Source organism: Tenrec ecaudatus, chromosome 18 (genome assembly GCF_050624435.1).
Source record: "Tenrec ecaudatus isolate mTenEca1 chromosome 18, mTenEca1.hap1, whole genome shotgun sequence".
Lineage (NCBI taxonomy): Eukaryota > Metazoa > Chordata > Mammalia > Afrosoricida > Tenrecidae > Tenrec > Tenrec ecaudatus.
The window spans coordinates 73898299-73925440 of record NC_134547.1 but is presented as its reverse complement, the minus strand read 5'-3'; the positions used below and the strand labels follow the sequence as shown (position 1 = coordinate 73925440).

The 27142-nt window shown below is 44.3% G+C and overlaps 1 long non-coding RNA gene across 4 annotated transcripts in view; it reads right to left on the bottom strand.

Annotated features, from left to right (window-relative positions):
- The window catches only part of LOC142431574 (uncharacterized), an 85570-nt gene that overhangs the window by 43985 nt on the left and 14443 nt on the right, over window positions 1-27142 (bottom strand). For 2 of the 4 annotated variants that reach the window (XR_012780844.1, XR_012780845.1), the window contains exons 5-8: window positions 26088-26422; window positions 24169-24712; window positions 19198-19532; window positions 17279-17822 (exon numbers count right to left, since the gene is read on the bottom strand). This is a non-coding gene — a long non-coding RNA (uncharacterized LOC142431574). The remainder of the gene's footprint in view (window positions 1-17278; window positions 17823-19197; window positions 19533-24168; window positions 24713-26087; window positions 26423-27142) is intronic. The other 2 variants (XR_012780847.1, XR_012780846.1) reach the window with 2 other exon arrangements.

Below are 27142 nucleotides of genomic sequence, written 5' to 3'. Positions count from 1 at the left end.
GGTTTTTTCATATTGGAGTTTATTTTTATGTATTTTTTCATGTGGGTAGCCTTTTTGAATATTTTTAAAGCATTTTTCTGTGTTCTGGTATATGAAACCCAGGAATGAAGAATCTCTAGAGATAGTAATTATAATAAATGTTCCTTGGGATGGGGGTAAAAGGGTGCTGATAGCAAGGAGTTCAAGAAAGGAAGGACATGCTTTGAAACTTATTGGGGTAGCAATTGTACAATACTGCTCCTAATAAAATGGTTTGGGGGAGGAGGGCACACCTAACTTTTGTGCAACACCTCTTTAAAGTGTCGAGAAGCAGGGACGCCGGTGCTTTGAGGACTAAGGTGCACCTGACCTGAACAGTGGCCTTTTCAATCACCCCACACATTCGAAATTCGGACATTGAATAAGGAAGGCCAAAGAAGAACTGACGTCCGTCCCTGAATCACAGTGCTGGGAGGGAATACTGAAAGGACCCCGTGCCCTCCCTGCTGTCCTTTGGGAAGACACATGAACTTTCAGATCAAGCTGTGGCCGGTCACCTCGCATCTACACAGCGTGGCTTCCCACAAAGCCCTTCCTTGGTCTGGAGCGCTGTGGGAAACGCGAGGTCGGTGCCGGCCATGCCAGTGCATCTATGGGACTTGACGCCAACAAGGAAGGCAGCCAGCAAGAGTGTGGGCACTGCTTCAACTCACGGCCGTGCCAGATCCACTGCCTGCCTCTCGACGAGCACAGGTGCAGGGGGAACATGGGGTTCGGCTGGGCCGATTCCTGTTTTACCCTGGAGTGGAAATGGGGGCTGCGACAACAGACATACTCCTCCTGGAGTGGCTCAGAAGGTCCCTGTTGTGACCACCATGTCCATTTGCATAGGAAGCACTTACAGCCAGGGGCCCTCAGGTTGGTTCTGAGTCCGGGGAACCAGATGCGAGCTCTGCTCCATCAGGTTTTCAGTGCCTGTTTTGAGGCCCGTGTTTCTGAGGCACCCCTGGACATACCCGAATCTCCCACATTTTGGCCAGCATCCTGATGTACCCCCATGGTCTCACTCCACGAAGCACCTACTGTGGACCAAATGCCTTTCATGGTCAGTCATCAGCATCACGCACAGAGCAAGACCTAGCCAGGACCCCCACGCTACGGACAGACACCAAGGCTCAGAGAACTGAAGACACTGCCCCGGAGTTGCCTTGCGCTCTGAGTGGCAGTGCCTGCCATGGGCCTGGGCCATTCCAGCCCAGCACCTTCCTCACCACTGTGAAACACCTGACTGACCACAAGGAGGCCTGGAGCGAGAGCCTTGTGAGGAGAGCACTCAGGGGAGTGTCCATGCAACATTTCTTTTACTTTCCCTTAGCAAAAATGTCCCAGAGCAGAAGCACCAACGGGGCTCGCTGTCATGCAGAGCAGACACTTGAGTGGATCACTCTTAGGTGAACCCCCCCTTCCGTCTTAGCAAAGGCACCCCCTTTCACAGGTAGGGGCCAGCCAGCTCCTCTCTCTGTGCAGCTTCCACCAGATGAAACCTTTGTGATCAGCCAGCAGAAATGCGCTCCCACAGTGCCCTCATTAGGGAAACAAAGCAGATAAACAGTGTAATTATGGATTCCATTTTCAGCTAAAACAAAACACGCATCCAGCTCACGGGCTTTCTCTAGCCGGGGCATGGTACACTTAGAAGGAACCTTGCGGGTCAATGGCCTCACATTGGTTCAGACGGCCCCCTTCTGGCACTGGGTCCAGGAGGCCCCCTGCTCTACAAGACCTTCAGAGGGCAGCAGCCCACTGAGGGGGGAGGGGGAGAGCCGACTCGCTGGGCGGAGCAGGAGGCATGGCTGTTCACCATCAGGAGGAAAGGCAAGCTCCACACTCAGCAGAGCGCTACAGACCTGGCTGGCGGGTAATTTTGGTCAAACAGTCGGCTTTGCTCAGGGACTGCAGGGAGGGCAGGCAGTGTGACCACCTGCACCCAGGCAGCTGAGGGGACAGGTCTTGGCTGAGCACTGATGGCAGGTTCTACCAGTAGGCACACTTCTGTGTGCTCCGGGGATCTGAAGAGCACCCATGAAAAGGGAGCCCTCCTTGATGGGCACCATGAACGTGACAAGGCCTTGCCACAGTCCGTGGGAAGTAGGTCCCTCGGTGTGGTGGTGGTGAGCTGTAAAAGCCTTAAAGAAAAACTTCTGAAGATGGAAAACAGGGAGACAAAATGCCACAGAGTCCTTTCTGATGGTTTTTACTACAGTTTTGGCCACCGCTTGCCCAGGTGTGTGGGCGTGTAGGTGCGGGACTACCTCCCAGAGAGGGCGTGTGAAGGCTGCCCTGCCCTTCCCATGGGGCCACCCACACCGTGTCTGGTGCGGGTTCTGTACCTGGAGTGGGCACTGAGGATGTCTGCGGTGGATCACTCTGTGGCACGGGCTGTCCTGCAGGCCTGGGCCACTAAATGCCAGCAGCACTCTCCCCTAGTTGTGACCACAGCTATGTCTCCAGATAAGGCAAATGTTCACCGGTGTGTGTGTGTGTGCCGGGGGGGGGGGGGTGTACAGCGGGGGTTGAGAGAGGGGGAAGGAGGTGCAAAATGGCTGGGATGAAGCAAAGGGCACCCCAGCTGGCAACTGATTAACAGAAACTCACTGTCTAAAGGCTATGTGTGTGTGTTCCGGATGGAGCTGTGTACCCTAAAGCAAGTGTTACCAAATCCTATGTAACCTGTGCCATGAGTCCGCTTGGAGAGTAGGGTTCCTTTATCATAGTAAGGAGGCAGGATTTGTATCAGGTGCGGTTTAAAGCAATCTTGTGTAAGGTCCCGAGAACAAACAATAACAAGCAAGCAGATGGATACCACTCCTGGGGACACAGCTGGGAAGGGACAAGGACATTCCCTGAGAGCCAGCACCCTGGATCTGGACTTCTTGAAAGCCTGCACTGTGAGAAAATAGCATGTGCCTGCGCTAGATCACAAAGCTGGGCAGGGGGACAGGGATGTTTGCCTTGGGTCCCCACTGAAGCCCCTTGGCACAGTGAGAAAAGGGAGTTAGGAAAAGTCGAACCATGGGAGATGACCAGCCCACTTCCCTCGGCACCTTGCAGTCCCCTAAGAAACAGCCATATGTTTTGGTGTTTGTTTGCCATGAGAATCACCAGGGGAAACCAAAGCACAGGCACCCTCCCCTCTGCCAGTCACGTAACGTGGTTGGCTGTTATGTGCGTTGAAAATGAGGAATTCAGAGTCCACAGAGACCAGGTGCCTTGCGTGGGTCTTTGGAGACGGCACAAGGCCACGCTGCTCCAAAGCACTTGGCTGCAGCTCCCCGTCCTTTGCTCTCCTCCTGTTTCAATCCTGCAGTCCCCTCAGTCCTCCTGATGAATGGATACAGCTCTGCTATTTCCAATTAGAAGTCAACCTTCAACTATCTCCACCTGCAGGGCAGAACCCAGCTGACAAGACCTGCGGTCGGAGGGGAAGCTCACCTCTAAGCCAAAAGGACAATCAGAACCAGAAGGCTTATCACATGGGCCAGATTGCTCCTGAAGACCCCTTCGCCCAATGTCCTGACTGCCAAAGGCTCCAAATTCATCGCTCAGGGAGCCTTGGTGTCACAGTGGGTCTCACATTGAGCAGCTGACCACAGAGTTGCAGGTACGAACCCACCAGCTGCTCCTCGGGAGAAAGATGAGGCTGTCTGCTCCTGTCAAGCAGTCTAGCCTTGGAAACCCCGAGAGCCCAGTTCTGCTGGGTCCCGTAGGGTCACTGTGACTTAGGATCTGCTAGTTGGCTGTGGGTTTGGTTTCTCTCATAGCTGGAAGAAGCGAGTGGACACAGTCAGGTTGGTCTTCCTAGGTACTAGGAGCCCTGGTGGTGCAATGGTTACACCTAGGGCCACGAACTACAAGATCAGCAGTTTGAAAGCACCAGCCACTCTTCCCAAGAAAGATGGGGCTCTCTACTCCCGTAAACAGTCACCGTCTCGGAGACCCACAGGGGCAGCTCTCCCCTGTCCTGTAGGGTCGTTGTCAGTCGGAATCAACTCAGTGGCAACGAGAGTCTTGTGATTCCTCCATAAATAGGCTCACTTTTCCTCAGTCCCGTCTTGTGAAGCGGCTTCCCTGTGACAGTCCGCCCACATCACCCACGTAGTGAGGACCCCTTACCTCCCAGGACTCAAAGCCTGGTGTGGAGGCTCCCATTTCCACGGACCCCGGTGCTGCACCGTCTGAGAGCTGATGTTCCGAGCGCTCGGTTTGTGGCGGGCCGCAGGTTAAGGGCGGAGGAGCCGGAAATCCATCTGCGTCTCCGCTAGGTTCCGGTGCCCTTAAGTTCTGACCGTTGACCTCTCACGGCCACGGAGTTCATTCTAACAAGCAATGTAAAAACACTTTGCTCTCTGGCGCAGAGAGTTTGCTGTGCCGCACGTGACCGGCCACTCAGGGGCAGCCTCGCTCTCAGGAACGTGCCTGGTGTGCCCCTGATGGGAACTGGGGCACTAAGAGTCATACTCCTCCGATCAGGGTGGGGGGTGGGGGGGGTCTGATCCAATTATGTAAACTTTTCTAATCTGCAACAGTGAATCTCTCCCTAATCTCCGCCCTTCCTTCTGTAGTCCTGCCTGTGACAGGGAAGGGGACTTGCCTGCGTTTGTCCTTGATGAGACTGGGGATGACACGATTTCAGCGAAGTATGCTAACTGAACAGTCCGCAGTTCAGACGCACGACCTGCTCTTAGGGAGAAAGATGAGAGTTTCTTTCTGCTCCTGTTTAGATTTAGAGCCCCGGAAACCCGCAGGGTAGTCCTAGCTATTCTATAAGGTCGCTATTAATTAGATGGTGTTTCCTCCTCAATGGCAGCACGTTTGAGTGCCACATAGGCATGAGCCCCAGTCTACCTGCCTTAGGTGGAGGGTCCTGAACCAACCATGTGCCATCCAACTGCAGGGGTTTACTGTCCCCGTGCAGCCCCTTCCCTGAAAGCTTGCTCCTGCCCACAGCTGCAGTGTCTTCATCTGCCACCATCGTGACTGACGGACAGGTTTCTCCATGTCCTATTTAAGTAGCCGAGTTTCTGGGAATCTTGGCCACCATTTGGGCCTTGTGCTGACTGTCTCCCTCATCTATATGATTTGTCTCTGTCCTGTTTAAGACTTAGTAAGTGTGTCTCCATAAGTTCTTTTTGAATGTGGGGTCCCTTTTATCCCCTACAACAGGTATATAATTTTTCACCCCCAATTTAAAAATTGGGGGAAAGCTAGTAAAATGAATAGACAGCAGTCAGTACCCTATAGGCCGACTCTCAGGTTTCCTACATCTTGAGCATTGCATATTTTCAAACAAAAGTTCTGTCGCTGTGGGGGTGGTGCGGGGGGGGGGGTTCTTCTGAGGACAGGAAAGTCTTGTCCCCCTATGTCCCCAGTTTGGTCTCTGCTCACTGGACACCTTTCGCCACATTGACTGCGGACTGTACTTAGTTCCACGTCCTGCCCCTCTCCCCAAGATAGATATTGTCCAGTCTTGGCACAACAGACTCCATTTTGAGTCCTACACCTCCATCTTAGCTCTCAAGACAGACCCCTAACTGACCTCCCCTCCCCTGCTCAACCCCAAATTCCTGGAACCAGCAGCTCATCCCAAAGCCAGAATGTTTTCTGAAGATATAGTCACTCCACCCGTCCCTGACATACAGATAAGATTAACAACCTTCTCCCTTCTGAAGCACCTGTGTGCGTAGATCCTCCCCAGCTATGATCCTCCCCAGTTATGCCTGCCAGCAGTGGGCATAAAAACGCCACCAGGATTTCTTCCCGGTGCGCAGCTTCAATAGCTCAATACCATGAGTTGCTGAGCCCACCCGCAAGCTTCTCAATAAAGCCTGCTTCTAAAACTCCGCTAATTGGGTCTTTGATTCTGTTTTCGTGTCCAAATAAACCTTATAGATATCTCTGTGGCATATGCAGTGTTGCGTCTCATTTTTCTTGTGACATGATACTTCCGTGAGTATTTTTCCATTTTATTAAAAAGCGTTCAGAAGCAGAACTGCATGCATGTCTGTGGATGGGTTATAATTTATTTTTAAATGTCGCTGGCATTTGCGATCATAAACCCCCTGGTGATGATTACCCTGTCAGGGAAGGCCTTTTGTTCACGTCTCGGTCTCTCCTTAGGCTACATTTCCCCCAATGGGATCCTGGCTCTTACTGTGAAAGGTGGCACCGCCCACCTCAGTTGGGAGGGGCAAGCCTTAGACCCGAGTCCTGATGTCATGGGGACAGTACTGGGGCCACAAAAAGCCTCCCCCACCGCGGGAAGCAGTGGCAACCTGGACACATTGCATCTGTGTCACTGTCCCTCGAGGCTGACCCTCTGCAGTGGCCGCGTGCGTGTGTAGCCCTCTCCAAAGGTGTCGGCCTGCCTCCTGCTCTAGCTCATAGGAAATCAGCACATTCTGAGCTGGGGGAAGCCAGGCCCCCTGTGGTCACCTTGATTTGGCACCGGGCCTCTGCAGTGGAGCCGAAGGCTGGGTGTCTGGGGCTCTGGTCTGGATGGAAGAGGCTGCTGGCGTGTCTTTCTCCCACGGACAGGTTGGGGGTGCAAACTACAGATCGTGGAGTTAGTAACTGGGCTACCAGGCTTGCTTCTCTAAATAGAGAAAAATGGACGGATTTGTCAAAGCCACACACCTGTGATTGTAATGGCCATGCCTGGCCTAGGGAGAACTGCTGAGGTCTTTAGTTAGCACAGACAAACACCTGGTTTCCACCACATCACCGATGAGCTGCTGGCTCTTCTCACTCGGTTTCTAGAACACATTCTTTTGACACAGATTTTCTCAATGACAATGACAGAAATGGTTGCCACTGACCTCCTACCACTGACTTTTATCCAGTTAATGAGATGGATACAAATCCACATTTATTTTCTCCCAAGCCTTCGAAGCTCGAAATTCTTTGTGTGGTATACCCAACTCTACAGATACATGTCAATTTGACATGAACATAACATCATGAGCGTTAACCTCAGTAAATTTGTTTCACTCATGAGAACATTACTTCAGTAATAACTATGTGCAGTCAAAAAGTTCTTGTAGAGCAAACATCAAATGCAAAGACAAACAATGCGGTGGAAACTGCCATACTGACCCACCCAGAGGACGTTAGGATGTGTGGAACATAACACCTCAAATACCATATAATGCTACACAGTATAAATTGTACAGAGAGCTAGAGCGTCACATCGTTTCCTTGATAAGTTAATGGTATAATTATGTTGTTTTTAAGTAAGTCTTTTTTAAAAAAGAAAATGTATGGTTTCATTCATGTGTCAACTGGAAACATGTCCTTTGAGATAGATAGGTCTATAAGAAATATCGATAAACCCAGCATTAAAAGAGCCACTACCTTCAGTCAGTCCTAACTCACAGTGGCTCTACATAGGGTTTCTAAGATGATGAATCTTTACTGGCGCAAAGAGCCTCCGCTTTCTCCCGAGTGCTGGCTGGTGGGTTTGAATGGCTGACCTCCTGGCTAATGCGCAGGGCCTGACCATGGTTAAGACTCAGCTGTGCCATCAAGGAATTCCGGAGTCATTAGCAACAGACAGAGGCAGGGACCGTTGGGAAGAGCAATAGTTCAGCGTGCATGCTGACTAGGACAGACATATAAAGATCCTTAGGAAGAGAAAAGCTAAAAAGTTCGCTTCCGTGGAGTCAGCGAGTACATAAACTTAAGGAGAATGAATGGCTGTTACTGGGTCTTGTTCCAAGATCAACAATAGAATGGGAATCACTGAAAAGCAACAACAATAGGAAATAAAACGTGTTTGCCAGCAGACAGGGAAAAAAATCCAGAACCTTTATAGTGGTCCCACGGCTAAGGTGCTCGCTGCTAACTCAAGTTCAACTGTCAGAACCCATGAGTCACTCCCTGGGGGAAAGACATGGCTGTCCACTTCCACACAGACTCACAGTCTCAGGAAACCCATAGGTGGGCAGCTCTGCCCTGTGCCACAGGGTACACTGGGCCACTCTGGGTTGGAACTGACTTGATGGCAATGGGTTTAGGGTTTGGGTTACTGTTGTTTTTGTTTTTCATTTACCGTGGAAAATAGCTTGGTGGTTTTGCTACATGTTAAATATACAACTACCGCATGGCCTCAGCTATTCCAAATGCAGAGGCGCTACAGACCTGTGTCCGCCGTGCCGACTGCGCCATCCCTGACAGTCCAGAGGTGGAGTGACGGTCCTGCCCCCACAAGCGGACTTGAAGGAAAATGAAGTGTATGGCACCTAGGAAATAATTCTCAGAGAATTCTAAGATGGAGAAATCAAAAAATCAGAGTGAGAACCCTAATAAAGTTTTTGTTGAATGTATATAAAAATATATCTTATTGATGGGTCATATTACACATCTCATTTGTATGATAGTATAATTACTTTATCATAAATTGCATATAATTCCCCTTGCACATAGTAGCATATGTCATTTTCAAATAATCCTTTTCTGGGTCAAGTAATCACAAGCTCAAAAATCTTTTCTTCATTTGGTCGACTCGTTGTGGGCCACCTCACTTGGCCTCACTCAGGTGCCTATGGGCTGTCTTGACTTTTGACCGAGAGTCCCTGTCACAAATACTCACCCACCTTAGCCCCCTTGTGCTAAGTCATGTCATAGGCTCAGGTTCCCACAGCTCTTTCAACTTGAGACCAGGCAATCTGCTCTTGTTTGCAACTCTACTCCCTGTGAACGAGGTCCACAGGTGTCAGTGGCCAGATGCTCTATTCATATTTCCCACGAATCATTTCTATGATGCGTTATAGCAATAAAAATAGATAGAAAAGACCGATGTAATCCTAATACAGTCAGATAGTAAACACATTCTGAAAACATTCCAATTGAATCCTTTCTGAGCTAAATGGTCCCATTCACATGCATTATGGTCTTAGGCCTCTGGTGGCACCAAGCTAGGACCAGGCCTTTGGTCACCCAGTTTGACTAACCAGCATGGCCTCAGAGACGTTCAAAGGGTATTTTTGCCCCCTGAACTCAAAATTATACCTGTCACATTCATTTTTACAATTTCAGACAGAAATAACCAAATACAACTTCTGGGCATCAGAACCTTCACTTCCATGTCCTTCCCAGAAGAGAACAAGTAAAATACAGGACTATATTTGACCTCCAACTAGTCAAAGAGAAGAGACTATCAGAAAGCAGAGGTCAGGCAAGCATCCTCTCTCCGCCTTCATGATTTGTTTCTCTAGTATTCCACTCCGTAGGTACCATATTGTGTAAAGCCAGGTTGACTAGAGAAACAAATCCAGTGACATTCATATAGGTGTAAGAAAACGCTTTATATCAAGAAGGAATTGTGAATCAGGAAAACATCCCAACCCAGTCCAACTGAAGTCCGTAAGTCTAATACTAGTCCATAAGTTCTTCTCAAGACTCATGAAGCCACATGCACTGTTGCTGAATGCAGGAATCGCAGGTTGGTGGGTACAAAATCTTGTGGATCGAATAGCTGTGTGCACATCTCCAGAGGTCTTGCAGCCATCAGGGTCAGGCAACAGGAAGCTGAAGCCAGAGTGAGAGGAGGCGGTTCCCAGATCTCTACGTAGTAGGAGGCCACGCACAAAAGGAGATACCATTAGGCATAATTGGAAGGCTACGCTCCACCCTGTACTTTGATAAATCTCCAAGTTGACATGAGATTATGTGCATTTGTATTCGTACTGGGAAATAAGATACTAATAAGATGATGTAGACATCTAAAGAAGACAGAATAAGTTTCAAAAAAAGCAGCTATGAAGTTATTAGTTTTTAGGCTTTGCTAAGTTAATTTCCCAGGTAATGTTCAGAAAAATATGAATAATAATATTGCTAACTATAGAATTATTTTATAGAGTGGCATGAACATATTGATAATGAAATTAATGTTATTATATAATATATTCTTAATTCTTTGAATAAGCATATCCTTTTATTGCTGCCTGATTTAAAATTCCTTTTTCTATTTTGATGTATATTTCATATTGTTCACATTTACATGTTTTAATACACATGATGTACATTTAGTGATATTGTCACATATGATTAATGTGATTAGCTAAGTTTAAATAATATATGTTCAGAACAATATCAGGAAAAAATCCTATATTTTCATTGAGTGCATAACATAGTCCAAACTACAGTTCTGTGTGTAAATATAAACTGGAGACATTTTATAGTAAGTCAAAGATAATCACATGTTCTGTGTATTCTCGAAAGAAAACTAGAGGGATGTGAGCAATCAGTTAACTGACAGAATTCAGAAAACCATGGTAGGAACGTATCACAGATGTGAAAAGAGGTTGTCAACTTCATTCCCAAATCAGTTTGTATTTAATTGCATTCCTTTCTGGTACAAAATATACAGCTCCTTATCTTTATTACTCTTTTTTAGTAAAAAACCCACTAACTTGCTTTTCTTTATTTAAATATCATTTCCCTCATAAAATTCAAAGCTAAGTGAACTCTGATAGTGAAGAGATCTTTGCCTGAAATTTACTGAAGAAAACAGAATAAATGTATAGCATTTTAAAAAAAGTTATGATCAAACATTCACACATTTTCTATGGTGTGCACTATGTCTCATGATATAGTAGTGCTTAATTCACATTGAAAATATAAGTCAGTAGATGGAACATGTCCTCTTTTGCCACGACTCAGCCCCCAATTTGGTGCATCTTTGTGCTCATTTTCTCCTCTCACCCTCTGATATTGGAGAAAGAAGTGCAACTCCCTTCAAAAGTGTTATCTCCCATTTGTTCTTTTCACCCTTAGAACTTCTCAAACTAGTCGGCATACGAAATACTTTGAGGACTCCTTAAGATAAAAATTTAAGATACTTGTCTTTACAGTCTACATTTTTCAAAGGCCTCTCTCATAGATACACACACACACAACAACCTCCCCCCACACACACACACACATGCCTACATATATAGGCATATGTACTACTCATATCCAAGCAACCATGCTCCATCCAATCATGTTGCTGTTGTGGATTCTGACCCATCTTGGCCTCCACACAACAGAAGGAAACACTGCACAGTCCTGGGCTCTCCTCATGATTGTTCCTATGTCTCAACCCAGGGTTGCAGCCAGTGGGCCAGCTCATCTCGTTGAGGACTTGCTCTTTGTCTCTGCCTCTTCACTTTAGCACACATGATGGGCTTCTCCAGGGACGAATCTCTCCTGACAGGAAGACCAACAGACCAACGTATTTAAGATAAAGTCTTGTCATCCCTGATTCTAAGGAACTCTCTTGCTTACATCTGCCAAGACAAGTTAGTTTGAATTTTAGCAGTCCCTGGTACTTTCAATCTTCTTCTCCAGAACCACAATTACAATGCACCGATTCTTCTTAGCACTTCATTATTCAATATCCAACTTTTACTGGCATATGAGGAAATTGGAAAATACCATGGCTTGAATCAGGTGCACCTAAGGATGTTCCTTTGAGGACTTCAGCAGTTTGAGCATTCTGTTGGGTCAATACACTCATGTCATATGAGTGTATGCTGGCAACACACATGTATGTGTGGCCGCCAAACACTCATATGCACATGTATCTATCCGGACACCTATTCTCTACATATCCACATATAAGAATTCATACACAGATTATCCACATATTTAATTATAAATATTTATACATAACTTAATTGCTCGCCCTTAAACACACATATACATAGACACACGCATACCCAAGGATGTTATTGAAGGCTTATAGTTTTGTTTTAACTTTTGAAAATATATATATATATATATGTGTGTGTGTGTGTGTGTGTGTGTCAAACCCTTATTTTTCATAGAAGCATTAGATGCAAAGTGGGCTTTTTTCCCTGAGCATTCTTTTTTAATTCTTCTCCTGAATTGTTTATTTTCATCATTCAATTGTCATATGAAACTTCACGTCCCTAATGAGTCTTAATCATCAAAGTTGCCTTCCCTTTCTACATCAGTAATTACCTCTGTTCATTTTTGTTTCGATCAAATGATTTATTACAACTTGGTAATCATATTAATCATTTACCTCTCAAGTTTTGTTTTCCCTGTTTGACCGGGAAGAAAATAAGTTCAATAACAGGGATCAATGCTGTTTTTAAAAAAGGTCAGAGAATTATTGCCTGCCATGTAGATACTCATACTTGTTAAATAAACGAATATAAAATATATCTGATTGAGATTTCTTTTGAATTGTGAGTCCGTGAAGATGAATGTGTTTGTGTGAAACGTGTTTGTGTGTGGTTTACTTATGTCTCAGGAGAGTGTGAGAAGGAAAGGGGAGTATTAATAACCTTCCTAAATAGCTTTCCTTCTGTTACTGTTTTCTGGAATCATTTTGTTTTCAGATATAATGGAGAATTAATGACACAGCTCACTAATTTCTCTAGCATTTGGTACATTATAGTTGTTGGCACATGTATTCAGATAGAGGTGATGGACAGGAGCTGTGACTGACTGTAGGACACTGGGGAGAGGAAAGGTACTTATTATTCATGGGTGCCCAAAGAGTGCCAGGAATACTGATGTCAGTAGCACCAGGGAAACATAGTCAGCTAGAGAACTGTTTGGGAGACCAGAGACTTTATAAAATTCAGCTTCATATAGTTTATTTTAAATACTTTATTAGAGTATCTTCAAAATTTAGGTCTGAAACATGAGAAACTTTCAGTGTGATGGGTAAGTTAATAGTAAATATCTTGCTGTCCTCATTGAAATAATGAAAATCATTGTTATTTGTATTGACTTAAGAAGGGATGTCGCTAAAATGTCGTGGTGCTTTGTAGATTACACTTTTTCATAAAGCGTTCATGGATTATGTTGCTAAGTCCTCATAAATGGACAGCTATTCCTTCTTTGTAGTCTGTTCTTAGTCTGGAAGCTGTGCTGAAAACTGTCCATCTTGGGTAACTCTAATTGTATTTTAAATACCAGCTACATGGTTTTCAACATCACAGCAACATACACACCCCTATAGTATGACAAACTGACAGGCAAATGATAAGATGATATCGAAACAGATTTAAGGGAATCCAGTTAATACAAAGTGTATTCAAATTTATTTCAATAACTACTAATGCTATTGATGAAGCAATATCAGAATTCTAGAATTTTACCATCTTCTTCAGTCTGAAATGGATCAAAAAGGGAATCAACATGCATTGATTATAGTTGCCGATAGGAACAAAATGATTCAAGCAAAGAGGAAGAAACAGTAGTTAGAAAATAAGACCATGGTGATAGAAACAAAGCTGAAGATCACGTAAAAAATTTTTACAAATATTTCACTGTAAATCCCTTTTTGCAAGAATATACATTGAGACTGTACACATGAGCTTCACCAGGTGGAATGCATAGAAACCAAACTGACTAAAAAGACACCACGGAGAAGCTCAATATCAGCACTGTAAATGAAGGCAGAGGCTGAGTGTAATGCATCAATTGCTCATGATCATGTTCAAATTCAAGTTGAAGAAGAATAAAACAAACCCACGAGAGTCCAAATACAACAGGTATATATATCTCATTTAAATTTCTCACAAGAATAAATTTGATTCATTGAACACTAATGACAGAAGACCAAATGATCTGTGGAATGATGCCAGATGAGAAAACTATTATAAAAGACAGAAAAAATATATCAAAGTGGATGTCAAAAGGGATTCTTTAACCTAGTCTTGACTACACCATAGCTAAAACGTGTGTAAGACATGATGACACTCAAGCTCAAAAGCAATAAAGCCCACAAGGAAGAAGCACACCAGCCTGTACGATCACGCGGTAACAAAGGGACCATGTATAAGGCATCATGCAAAAAAAAGAATATGTGTGTGTGTATACGTATATATATGCCTTAGTGAATGAATGGGGAGGTGCAGAGTGGAGACCCAAGGCCCATGTGTCGGCCACTGGAGATCCCCTCATAGAGGGGTTTAGGAGAGGAGATGGGTCGGTCAGGGTGTGATGTAGTACCGATGAAGAACACAGATTTCCCCCAGATCCTGGATGCTTCCTCCCCCCAACTACCATGATCCGAATTCTACCTTGCAGGACTGGATGGGGCAGAGATTGTACACTGGTGCATATGGGAGCTGGAGGCACAGGGAATCCAGGATGGATGATACCTTCAGGACCAGGGGTGTGAGGGGCAATGTTGGGAGAGTGGAGGGTCAGTGGGTTGGAAAGAGGGAACTGATGACAGGGATCCACATGTGACCTCCTCCCCGGGAGAGGGACGGCAGGGAAGGGGGGGGGGGATGGAGACTCCGGATAGGGTAAGATATGACAAAATAACAATCGGTAAATTAACAAGGGCTCGTGAGGGAGCGGGGAGCAGGGAGGGAGGGAGAAAATAAAAGAGGACCTGATGCAAAGGGCTTCAGCGGGGAGCAAAAGCCTTGAAAATGATTAGGGCAAAGTATGTATGGATGTGGTTTATACAATTGATGTATGTATATGTATGCATTGTGATAAGAGTTGTATGAGGACCTAATAAAATGTAATAAATAAAGATTAAAAAAAGAAATGATGACACAAAAGAGGTGAACAGAAACTTTCAAAGGACAACATATGAAGACAAACTAAAGTACTAGAGTGAAATGTGCAAATAGCTGGAGTCGGAAAGCCCAACATGAAGAATATGCACACCATTTATCAACCTGAAAAAATGAAAAAAGTAGTGAAAGCCTCAAGTTTCAATATTGAAAGCTTTTCAGGGGCAAAATTCTACTGGCGAAGCCTTCGGATTATATGGATCATTAAAAAAAAAAACTACAGATAGTTTTGAGAAGAACGATAATTCCACAACACTTCGTTGTTGTCATGCGGAAGCTTTCCATTAATTGAGACAGCTGTGCGTTTCTGAACTGAACAAGAAAATACTGCATGGTTAATTTTGTGTATTAAATTTTGAAAGGTATACATCATGGTTGAATCCTCTCACCATCGTCAATTAATCTGTATACTGAGCAAATCAGCAGAGACGCTGGCTTATATGAAGAAAATGTGGCATCAGGACTGGAAGAAGGGTCATCAACAACCTTCCATATGCGGATGACAAAACTGACTTGCTGAAAGTAAGGCGGATCTGAAACACTTGCTGATAATAATCACGGATTTTGGGCTTCAATGTGGATTACTCCAGTAGTTTTGAAAATGTAGAAGAAATGGATTGATATCTTGAGATACACAATACACCCACATTGATGCAGAAAATATGGAGAAATAACAGCTCAATAACAAAATATTAAATAGAATAGGTTATGAAGAAAGTTCCAACCACGAAGAGCCCAGGACCAGATGGCTTCAAAGGGAGAATTCTACCAATTATTCAGGGAAGAGTTATCACCAAATCTACACAGACTATCCCCGGATATAGAAAAGGGAAGCAAACTCGGAAAGACATTCTATGAATGGAGGGTAGCACTGATCCAGAAACTAGGCAAAGACCCCACAAATACAGAACACTGTAGACCAATATCCCTCACCAACATGGACTCTAAACTTCTCCGTAAAATGTTGGCAAATAAAATCCAAGAGCTTTTTTTTTAATGGAAAACACTCCACCATAGTCTGGTGGGATTCAGATCAGGGACAAAAAATGTTGGTTCAACATTTGAAAAATAATTAATGTCATACACAAAAGAAAAAGACAATGTATAAGAAGTCATGATAATGACAATAAATACCGAAAAAGCATTTGAAAATATGCAATAGGCGTTTCTGTTATAAAAAAAACACTCTGGTCTGGGAAATAGGAATAGAGAGAAATTCATGAACATAATAAAGCCTAAAGCCATATATACTAAGAAATAAAGGTCAAAATCATGCGCAAAGAGAAAAATATTGAAAACATTTCCCTTCAGAACCAGAACCAAACAAGACTGTCCACATCACTACTCTTATGTAACACTACTCTTTTGGCTCGAAGTCTTAGCCAGAACAATTAAAAAAGAATTAAGCCATTAAAAAAAATCAAGGGAAAAGAATTGGGCCAAAAAAAATGAAGTAAAACTCCTAACTATTTATAGATGATGTGATTTCATACGTAAAAAGAAACACGAATTCTCCAAAAAGATGGCTGGAATGAATGGAGGTGTTTTGGAAAACCCGTGAGATTAATAAGTAAAAATATATTGGATTACTGCATCCTAGTCGGGAGAGCTCTGAAAAAGTTATTAAAAAGCAATACCACTTATCAAAGTTATACTAAGATGAATTACTTCGTGAGAAACCTAATTAAAGAAACAAATGACTATCCAAAGTAAACTAGGTGACTTTATTACAAGAAACCAAGAGACCTACACAAATGCAAAAGCATCCAATGTTCATGGATATGATGACTTATCGGTGTGAAAATATCAATGCTACCCAGAGATTTTTATAAATACAATGCAATTGCGATGCAAATCCCAATGTCATTCTTTGTGAAATGGAAAAAATAATTACCGACTTCATTTGGAGATATGAGAGACGTAGGATAAGCAAAGAACTCCTTACACAGAACAACATAGAGAGTCTTACGCTACCTACCTCAACACCTATGACAACCACATTAGTCAAAACAGGGTTGTAATGGTGTAATGATAGATGCATAGACTAATGCACCAGGGGAAAAAAAATGCCCACAGAAATAAACCCATCCAAATACAGGCAAGTGATCTTTGACAAAGGACCGAATCCATGAAATTGTTACGTGACAGCCTCTTCAACAAATGGGGCTGGAGAAATTGGATGTCCATCTCCATGTACCAGAGGACCCCTCCCTAATCCAAGGCACGCAAATGAACTCAAGATGATGGATTAAAGACATGAGTTCAAACCCCAGAGCTATAAGGATCATCAATGAGAACACTGGGAAAACCCTCACAGTTCTATTGCGGGGCATACACAGACTACCAAATATAATATAAAGGAAAGCACACAAAGTGGGAGACCAAATAGATAACGGAGACCTACTGAAAATAAGTTGCACACATTAAGACTTTACCCAAAGAGTAAAATGAGAGCCCGATGTACTGGGAATAAATCTTGAGCAAAGACACAACACACAAGGCCCGGATTACTAAAATCTATACCATTGTGTGACACCTCAATAAGGGGGAAAATCCAATTCAAAAGTGGGCAAAAGACATAGTACACCAAAGATGACACTCACGTGGCTCACAAACACATGTAAAAATGCTAATAGTGATCACTAATTATCTGAGAGATGTAGATTAAAATAAAGATGAGATCTCACCGTGAACCCATGATGAGAGCCAAATAATGTTCAGTTTTGATAGTGTCCCAGGGTGTCCTTTAGACAGCGTCAGCCATGGAAGAAATATCTCAGCAGTCAGCGATCGCCATTCTCAGGAATCTGCCAGGTCTCCTTGACGTTTTGGATAACTTCCGTAACAGGACAGGGTCGCGTCACATATCAGCTTCTCTCCTTTCTTCTGGGCCTTGCTGGCAGAAGAGAAATCCACCTATCTATCTCCTTTGCCTGTGAAAAATATAAACAAATAGCCCCTCTCTCTGGGGAGTCATGAACCTGAAAAAGGAATTATGATGAATAGCGGGTGGCTTCTCCATCTCTTCCCTGTCCATCTTTCTCCAAACATGGTTGCGTCCTTCTAAGGAGAGGCCCACAGCTTTCTTCTGTAAAAACATGATTGCATAGCCTCTTCTCCAGGTGAATGGACCTGGATCCCAAACGCGGTTTCCATCATCTTCGGATTTCTTAGGATTAATTTTCTCTGTCGAATCGAAAACGTGCTTATCTGCCCTCATTTTGTCACGCACTTTTAGTGAGGAGAAAAAAAATTTGGTTAAAATCACCAAATGAAATTTGTCACACACGAGATTCCTCTTGTCCCCCTTCTGTTTTAACAATGCAAATATTAAAATACTGCTAGCAGTCTCAGTTACCTGGCTAGGTCTTGAACCAGTGAAACTACTTGTTAGATAGCCTCCATTGTTAAGTGAATCTTGGCTTTCGGCTCTCAGAGAATTAAGAGAGCTAAATTGAGAGAACTTCGTACCATACTTTGAAAGACTGGAAAATTTCTTAAGAAATTTTGTTCAGCTGCTCTCTAAGTAATTTACCAAACAGACATTTTTTTTTTCTCTCTCCAAGTTTACCAATAAGGTTGTAGGCTCAATTAAGCCGCTTTGCCCTCCAGGCTTCTTACACTGTATGATTTTACAACCTTGCAATCGTCTCTCTTGGTTAACGTCACTCATTCCTTCCATGCTGGACGTAGAGGAAGTTCACGGGAGGGTCTTAGGCCCTCCTGAATGACCTAAAGGAATGACCCTGTATCCAAAGTTTAAAACCATTTCCCCTTCGATCTCTAATACCGTGGGGGGTGGGGGGTAAGCGCTCTCGTTTCCCCACAACAGCATTCCAAAAGACCCCTTGATTTAAAGGGTGGTCAGACTTCTCAAGTACTCTTTCCTGATAGGCATACAATTTTACTCTAGGACAGCAAGGAAGCCAAAATTGGCTTAAGCGATCTTCTTTTATAAACCATGATATATCAGAATTCATCACTGCCTTAACTTTTTCATAATCTCGTTCAATAATTCCAGCAACAGTCAGAACACCTTGAGGATTTACATTAGACTTTCCTAATCGACATCCTAGAGTTCTTTTAGGTAGCGAACCCCAATTACTGCTCTTAACAATTTCTGATAGAATCACAGCTTTTGGCTTTACTTCACAACTCTGATCGACTCCAGTATCAATTTGAATTTCTTGAGTAGTCAGGTTAAAACTTCCTGACAAAAACGGTATTACTCTTTCAATAAGGGGCTCCTGTTCTTTAGCATCAGCAAACTGCTGTGGGGGCTCCTGAGCCTTCTCTTGGTTAATCAAGGTTACAGCAGCCAGAACAGGGGCTGGGGTTCTGCAAGTTTGGCTAGGTCTGGTCTCCTGCTGTGAGGTTGGGGGATGCCTGCAGTTTCTCTTTAGGATCTTTGCTCTGGCCGGCAGACACCTTGCCTCCCATGTTCTGCTGGGTGGGGTCTGTATCCAGCTCCTTCCTCTATTACCTGCGCTCCGGTTCAAAGGGGCTGGGAGCACGCCCCGCTGCCCGTTTCTTGGCTTGGCGTTACTTCCAGGTAAATGGCCTCAATTGCTACACTTTGAATGACCACCCTCTGCCCAGTGACTACCTCTCTCGCAGCCGGGGCAGAGTCCAGTTGCCTCGGACTCTCTCCCTGGATCTTCTCCGCTGTGAATCGTCCTGCTCTTTTGCGACATCCGCCTGCAGGCTCTCTGGTAACGTCCCTCGGCTCCAGGTGGGCGTGGTCGCGTGCGGAGGTTGGCATGGTCACGTGCGCGTGTGTCCGTGGTCACGTATGCAGGTGGGCGTGGTCACGGTCGCAGGTGTCTGTGGGTAGGGGCCCAGGCGAGCACGGTAAAGTGCGCAGGCGGGCGTGGTCACGTGCTCTGGCTGGCTGGTCACGTGCGCAGGTGGGCGCGGTCACGTGCAGAAGCGGGAGTGGTCCTGTGAGGAGGCAGGCGTGGTCCCAGTCGCGGGTGGGTGTGGCCATGCGAGGGTGGGCGTGGTCATGTGAGTGGGCGGGCATGGTCGTCCCACCTTTACCCTGAACCCTTAATAGTTCATAAATAATTATTTTATCTTATCTTACGCTGCCCGGCGTCTCCCCTCACCCACCTTCCCATTGCACATCTCCCAGAGAGGAGGTTCCCCATAGATCCCCAAGATCGGTTCTCTCTTTCTACACCCCCATGCTTCCTGGTGTCGCCACTCCCACCGCTGGTCCTGAGGGGTTCATGCGTCCTAGGGAGTGACCAAGGCCAAGGGAACTGAGGGGAATTACTGAAACCAGAATGAAACTGAACATGGTATAGGTTGTAACTCTTCATGGGAGCAGAAAGCCTCATTTTTCTGGCATGAAGGGTTGGAGACTTGGAACCGCTGACCTTGTGCTTCACAGTGCAATATGCTAAATCAGCTCATGAAAAATTTATGGTTCATAATGATCTGAGCTGCAATTACTTGGTGGAAGAGAAAAAAAGCAAGAGGATAAAGCTGGAACAGAATGAATTGTGGTTAAAATAACCCAAACAAAGCAAAAGAAAAAAATCTCTCCTACAAACTCACAGCCATCAAGTTGATTCAGACTCATAGTGATCTTGTAGAACAGAGCAGGACTTCCCTCTCTTTCCCAGACTATAAAAAATCTTCAGAGGGACAGAGCTTCACCACATGGAATGCAAAGAAACCAAACTGACTAAAACGACACCACGGAGAAGCTCAATACCAGCACCTTCAATGGAAGCAGGGGCTTAGTGCAATGCATCAATTGCTCATGAGCATGTTCAAATTCAAGTTGAAGAAGAATAAAACAAACCCACGAGAGTCCAAATACAACAGGTATATATATATCTCACTTAAATTTCTCACAAGAATAAATTTGATTCATTGAACACTAATGACAGAAGACCAAATGATCTGTGGAATGATGCCAGATGAGAAAACTATTATAAAAGACAGAAAAAATATATCAAAGTGGATGTCAAAAGGGATTCTTTAACCTAGTCTTGACTACACCATAGCTAAAACGTGTGTAAGAAATGATGACACTCTAGCTCAAAAGCAATAAAGCCCACAAGGAAGAAGCACACCAGCCTGTGCGATCACGCGGTAACAGAGGGACCATGTATAAGGCATCATGCAAAAAAAAAAAAATATGTGTGTGTGTGTGTGTGTGTATACGTATATATATGCCTTAGTGAATGAATGGGGAGGTGCAGAGTGGAGACCCAAGGCCCATGTGTCGGCCACTGGAGATCCCCTCATAGAGGGGTTTAGGAGAGGAGATGGGTCGGTCAGGGTGTGATGTAGTACCGATGAAGAACACAGATTTCCCCCAGATCCTGGATGCTTCCTCCCCCCAACTACCATGATCCGAATTCTACCTTGCAGGACTGGATGGGGCAGAGATTGTACACTGGTGCATATGGGAGCTGGAGGCACAGGGAATCCAGGATGGATGATACCTTCAGGACCAGGGGTGTGAGGGGCAATGTTGGGAGAGTGGAGGGTCAGTGGGTTGGAAAGAGGGAACTGATGACAGGGATCCACATGTGACCTCCTCCCCGGGAGAGGGACGGCAGGGAAGGGGGGGGGGGATGGAGACTCCGGATAGGGTAAGATATGACAAAATAACAATCGGTAAATTAACAAGGGCTCGTGAGGGAGCGGGGAGCAGGGAGGGAGGGAGAAAATAAAAGAGGACCTGATGCAAAGGGCTTCAGCGGGGAGCAAAAGCCTTGAAAATGATTAGGGCAAAGTATGTATGGATGTGGTTTATACAATTGATGTATGTATATGTATGCATTGTGATAAGAGTTGTATGAGGACCTAATAAAATGTAATAAATAAAGATTAAAAAAAGAAATGATGACACAAAAGAGGTGAACAGAAACTTTCAAAGGACAACATATGAAGACAAACTAAAGTACTAGAGTGAAATGTGCAAATAGCTGGAGTCGGAAAGCCCAACATGAAGAATATGCACACCATTTATCAACCTGAAAAAATGAAAAAAGTAGTGAAAGCCTCAAGTTTCAATATTGAAAGCTTTTCAGGGGCAAAATTCTACTGGCGAAGCCTTCGGATTATATGGATCATTAAAAAAAAAAACTACAGATAGTTTTGAGAAGAACGATAATTCCACAACACTTCGTTGTTGTCATGCGGAAGCTTTCCATTAATTGAGACAGCTGTGCGTTTCTGAACTGAACAAGAAAATACTGCATGGTTAATTTTGTGTATTAAATTTTGAAAGGTATACATCATGGTTGAATCCTCTCACCATCGTCAATTAATCTGTATACTGAGCAAATCAGCAGAGACGCTGGCTTATATGAAGAAAATGTGGCATCAGGACTGGAAGAAGGGTCATCAACAACCTTCCATATGCGGATGACAAAACTGACTTGCTGAAAGTAAGGCGGATCTGAAACACTTGCTGATAATAATCACGGATTTTGGGCTTCAATGTGGATTACTCCAGTAGTTTTGAAAATGTAGAAGAAATGGATTGATATCTTGAGATACACAATACACCCACATTGATGCAGAAAATATGGAGAAATAACAGCTCAATAACAAAATATTAAATAGAATAGGTTATGAAGAAAGTTCCAACCACGAAGAGCCCAGGACCAGATGGCTTCAAAGGGAGAATTCTACCAATTATTCAGGGAAGAGTTATCACCAAATCTACACAGACTATCCCCGGATATAGAAAAGGGAAGCAAACTCGGAAAGACATTCTATGAATGGAGGGTAGCACTGATCCAGAAACTAGGCAAAGACCCCACAAATACAGAACACTGTAGACCAATATCCCTCACCAACATGGACTCTAAACTTCTCCGTAAAATGTTGGCAAATAAAATCCAAGAGCTTTTTTTTTAATGGAAAACACTCCACCATAGTCTGGTGGGATTCAGATCAGGGACAAAAAATGTTGGTTCAACATTTGAAAAATAATTAATGTCATACACAAAAGAAAAAGACAATGTATAAGAAGTCATGATAATGACAATAAATACCGAAAAAGCATTTGAAAATATGCAATAGGCGTTTCTGTTATAAAAAAAACACTCTGGTCTGGGAAATAGGAATAGAGAGAAATTCATGAACATAATAAAGCCTAAAGCCATATATACTAAGAAATAAAGGTCAAAATCATGCGCAAAGAGAAAAATATTGAAAACATTTCCCTTCAGAACCAGAACCAAACAAGACTGTCCACATCACTACTCTTATGTAACACTACTCTTTTGGCTCGAAGTCTTAGCCAGAACAATTAAAAAAGAATTAAGCCATTAAAAAAAATCAAGGGAAAAGAATTGGGCCAAAAAAAATGAAGTAAAACTCCTAACTATTTATAGATGATGTGATTTCATACGTAAAAAGAAACACGAATTCTCCAAAAAGATGGCTGGAATGAATGGAGGTGTTTTGGAAAACCCGTGAGATTAATAAGTAAAAATATATTGGATTACTGCATCCTAGTCGGGAGAGCTCTGAAAAAGTTATTAAAAAGCAATACCACTTATCAAAGTTATACTAAGATGAATTACTTCGTGAGAAACCTAATTAAAGAAACAAATGACTATCCAAAGTAAACTAGGTGACTTTATTACAAGAAACCAAGAGACCTACACAAATGCAAAAGCATCCAATGTTCATGGATATGATGACTTATCGGTGTGAAAATATCAATGCTACCCAGAGATTTTTATAAATACAATGCAATTGCGATGCAAATCCCAATGTCATTCTTTGTGAAATGGAAAAAATAATTACCGACTTCATTTGGAGATATGAGAGACGTAGGATAAGCAAAGAACTCCTTACACAGAACAACATAGAGAGTCTTACGCTACCTACCTCAACACCTATGACAACCACATTAGTCAAAACAGGGTTGTAATGGTGTAATGATAGATGCATAGACTAATGCACCAGGGGAAAAAAAATGCCCACAGAAATAAACCCATCCAAATACAGGCAAGTGATCTTTGACAAAGGACCGAATCCATGAAATTGTTACGTGACAGCCTCTTCAACAAATGGGGCTGGAGAAATTGGATGTCCATCTCCATGTACCAGAGGACCCCTCCCTAATCCAAGGCACGCAAATGAACTCAAGATGATGGATTAAAGACATGAGTTCAAACCCCAGAGCTATAAGGATCATCAATGAGAACACTGGGAAAACCCTCACAGTTCTATTGCGGGGCATACACAGACTACCAAATATAATATAAAGGAAAGCACACAAAGTGGGAGACCAAATAGATAACGGAGACCTACTGAAAATAAGTTGCACACATTAAGACTTTACCCAAAGAGTAAAATGAGAGCCCGATGTACTGGGAATAAATCTTGAGCAAAGACACAACACACAAGGCCCGGATTACTAAAATCTATACCATTGTGTGACACCTCAATAAGGGGGAAAATCCAATTCAAAAGTGGGCAAAAGACATAGTACACCAAAGATGACACTCACGTGGCTCACAAACACATGTAAAAATGCTAATAGTGATCACTAATTATCTGAGAGATGTAGATTAAAATAAAGATGAGATCTCACCGTGAACCCATGATGAGAGCCAAATAATGTTCAGTTTTGATAGTGTCCCAGGGTGTCCTTTAGACAGCGTCAGCCATGGAAGAAATATCTCAGCAGTCAGCGATCGCCATTCTCAGGAATCTGCCAGGTCTCCTTGACGTTTTGGATAACTTCCGTAACAGGACAGGGTCGCGTCACATATCAGCTTCTCTCCTTTCTTCTGGGCCTTGCTGGCAGAAGAGAAATCCACCTATCTATCTCCTTTGCCTGTGAAAAATATAAACAAATAGCCCCTCTCTCTGGGGAGTCATGAACCTGAAAAAGGAATTATGATGAATAGCGGGTGGCTTCTCCATCTCTTCCCTGTCCATCTTTCTCCAAACATGGTTGCGTCCTTCTAAGGAGAGGCCCACAGCTTTCTTCTGTAAAAACATGATTGCATAGCCTCTTCTCCAGGTGAATGGACCTGGATCCCAAACGCGGTTTCCATCATCTTCGGATTTCTTAGGATTAATTTTCTCTGTCGAATCGAAAACGTGCTTATCTGCCCTCATTTTGTCACGCACTTTTAGTGAGGAGAAAAAAAATTTGGTTAAAATCACCAAATGAAATTTGTCACACACGAGATTCCTCTTGTCCCCCTTCTGTTTTAACAATGCAAATATTAAAATACTGCTAGCAGTCTCAGTTACCTGGCTAGGTCTTGAACCAGTGAAACTACTTGTTAGATAGCCTCCATTGTTAAGTGAATCTTGGCTTTCGGCTCTCAGAGAATTAAGAGAGCTAAATTGAGAGAACTTCGTACCATACTTTGAAAGACTGGAAAATTTCTTAAGAAATTTTGTTCAGCTGCTCTCTAAGTAATTTACCAAACAGACATTTTTTTTTTCTCTCTCCAAGTTTACCAATAAGGTTGTAGGCTCAATTAAGCCGCTTTGCCCTCCAGGCTTCTTACACTGTATGATTTTACAACCTTGCAATCGTCTCTCTTGGTTAACGTCACTCATTCCTTCCATGCTGGACGTAGAGGAAGTTCACGGGAGGGTCTTAGGCCCTCCTGAATGACCTAAAGGAATGACCCTGTATCCAAAGTTTAAAACCATTTCCCCTTCGATCTCTAATACCGTGGGGGGTGGGGGGTAAGCGCTCTCGTTTCCCCACAACAGCATTCCAAAAGACCCCTTGATTTAAAGGGTGGTCAGACTTCTCAAGTACTCTTTCCTGATAGGCATACAATTTTACTCTAGGACAGCAAGGAAGCCAAAATTGGCTTAAGCGATCTTCTTTTATAAACCATGATATATCAGAATTCATCACTGCCTTAACTTTTTCATAATCTCGTTCAATAATTCCAGCAACAGTCAGAACACCTTGAGGATTTACATTAGACTTTCCTAATCGACATCCTAGAGTTCTTTTAGGTAGCGAACCCCAATTACTGCTCTTAACAATTTCTGATAGAATCACAGCTTTTGGCTTTACTTCACAACTCTGATCGACTCCAGTATCAATTTGAATTTCTTGAGTAGTCAGGTTAAAACTTCCTGACAAAAACGGTATTACTCTTTCAATAAGGGGCTCCTGTTCTTTAGCATCAGCAAACTGCTGTGGGGGCTCCTGAGCCTTCTCTTGGTTAATCAAGGTTACAGCAGCCAGAACAGGGGCTGGGGTTCTGCAAGTTTGGCTAGGTCTGGTCTCCTGCTGTGAGGTTGGGGGATGCCTGCAGTTTCTCTTTAGGATCTTTGCTCTGGCCGGCAGACACCTTGCCTCCCATGTTCTGCTGGGTGGGGTCTGTATCCAGCTCCTTCCTCTATTACCTGCGCTCCGGTTCAAAGGGGCTGGGAGCACGCCCCGCTGCCCGTTTCTTGGCTTGGCGTTACTTCCAGGTAAATGGCCTCAATTGCTACACTTTGAATGACCACCCTCTGCCCAGTGACTACCTCTCTCGCAGCCGGGGCAGAGTCCAGTTGCCTCGGACTCTCTCCCTGGATCTTCTCCGCTGTGAATCGTCCTGCTCTTTTGCGACATCCGCCTGCAGGCTCTCTGGTAACGTCCCTCGGCTCCAGGTGGGCGTGGTCGCGTGCGGAGGTTGGCATGGTCACGTGCGCGTGTGTCCGTGGTCACGTATGCAGGTGGGCGTGGTCACGGTCGCAGGTGTCTGTGGGTAGGGGCCCAGGCGAGCACGGTAAAGTGCGCAGGCGGGCGTGGTCACGTGCTCTGGCTGGCTGGTCACGTGCGCAGGTGGGCGCGGTCACGTGCAGAAGCGGGAGTGGTCCTGTGAGGAGGCAGGCGTGGTCCCAGTCGCGGGTGGGTGTGGCCATGCGAGGGTGGGCGTGGTCATGTGAGTGGGCGGGCATGGTCGTCCCACCTTTACCCTGAACCCTTAATAGTTCATAAATAATTATTTTATCTTATCTTACGCTGCCCGGCGTCTCCCCTCACCCACCTTCCCATTGCACATCTCCCAGAGAGGAGGTTCCCCATAGATCCCCAAGATCGGTTCTCTCTTTCTACACCCCCATGCTTCCTGGTGTCGCCACTCCCACCGCTGGTCCTGAGGGGTTCATGCGTCCTAGGGAGTGACCAAGGCCAAGGGAACTGAGGGGAATTACTGAAACCAGAATGAAACTGAACATGGTATAGGTTGTAACTCTTCATGGGAGCAGAAAGCCTCATTTTTCTGGCATGAAGGGTTGGAGACTTGGAACCGCTGACCTTGTGCTTCACAGTGCAATATGCTAAATCAGCTCATGAAAAATTTATGGTTCATAATGATCTGAGCTGCAATTACTTGGTGGAAGAGAAAAAAAGCAAGAGGATAAAGCTGGAACAGAATGAATTGTGGTTAAAATAACCCAAACAAAGCAAAAGAAAAAAATCTCTCCTACAAACTCACAGCCATCAAGTTGATTCAGACTCATAGTGATCTTGTAGAACAGAGCAGGACTTCCCTCTCTTTCCCAGACTATAAAAAATCTTCAGAGGGACAGAGCTT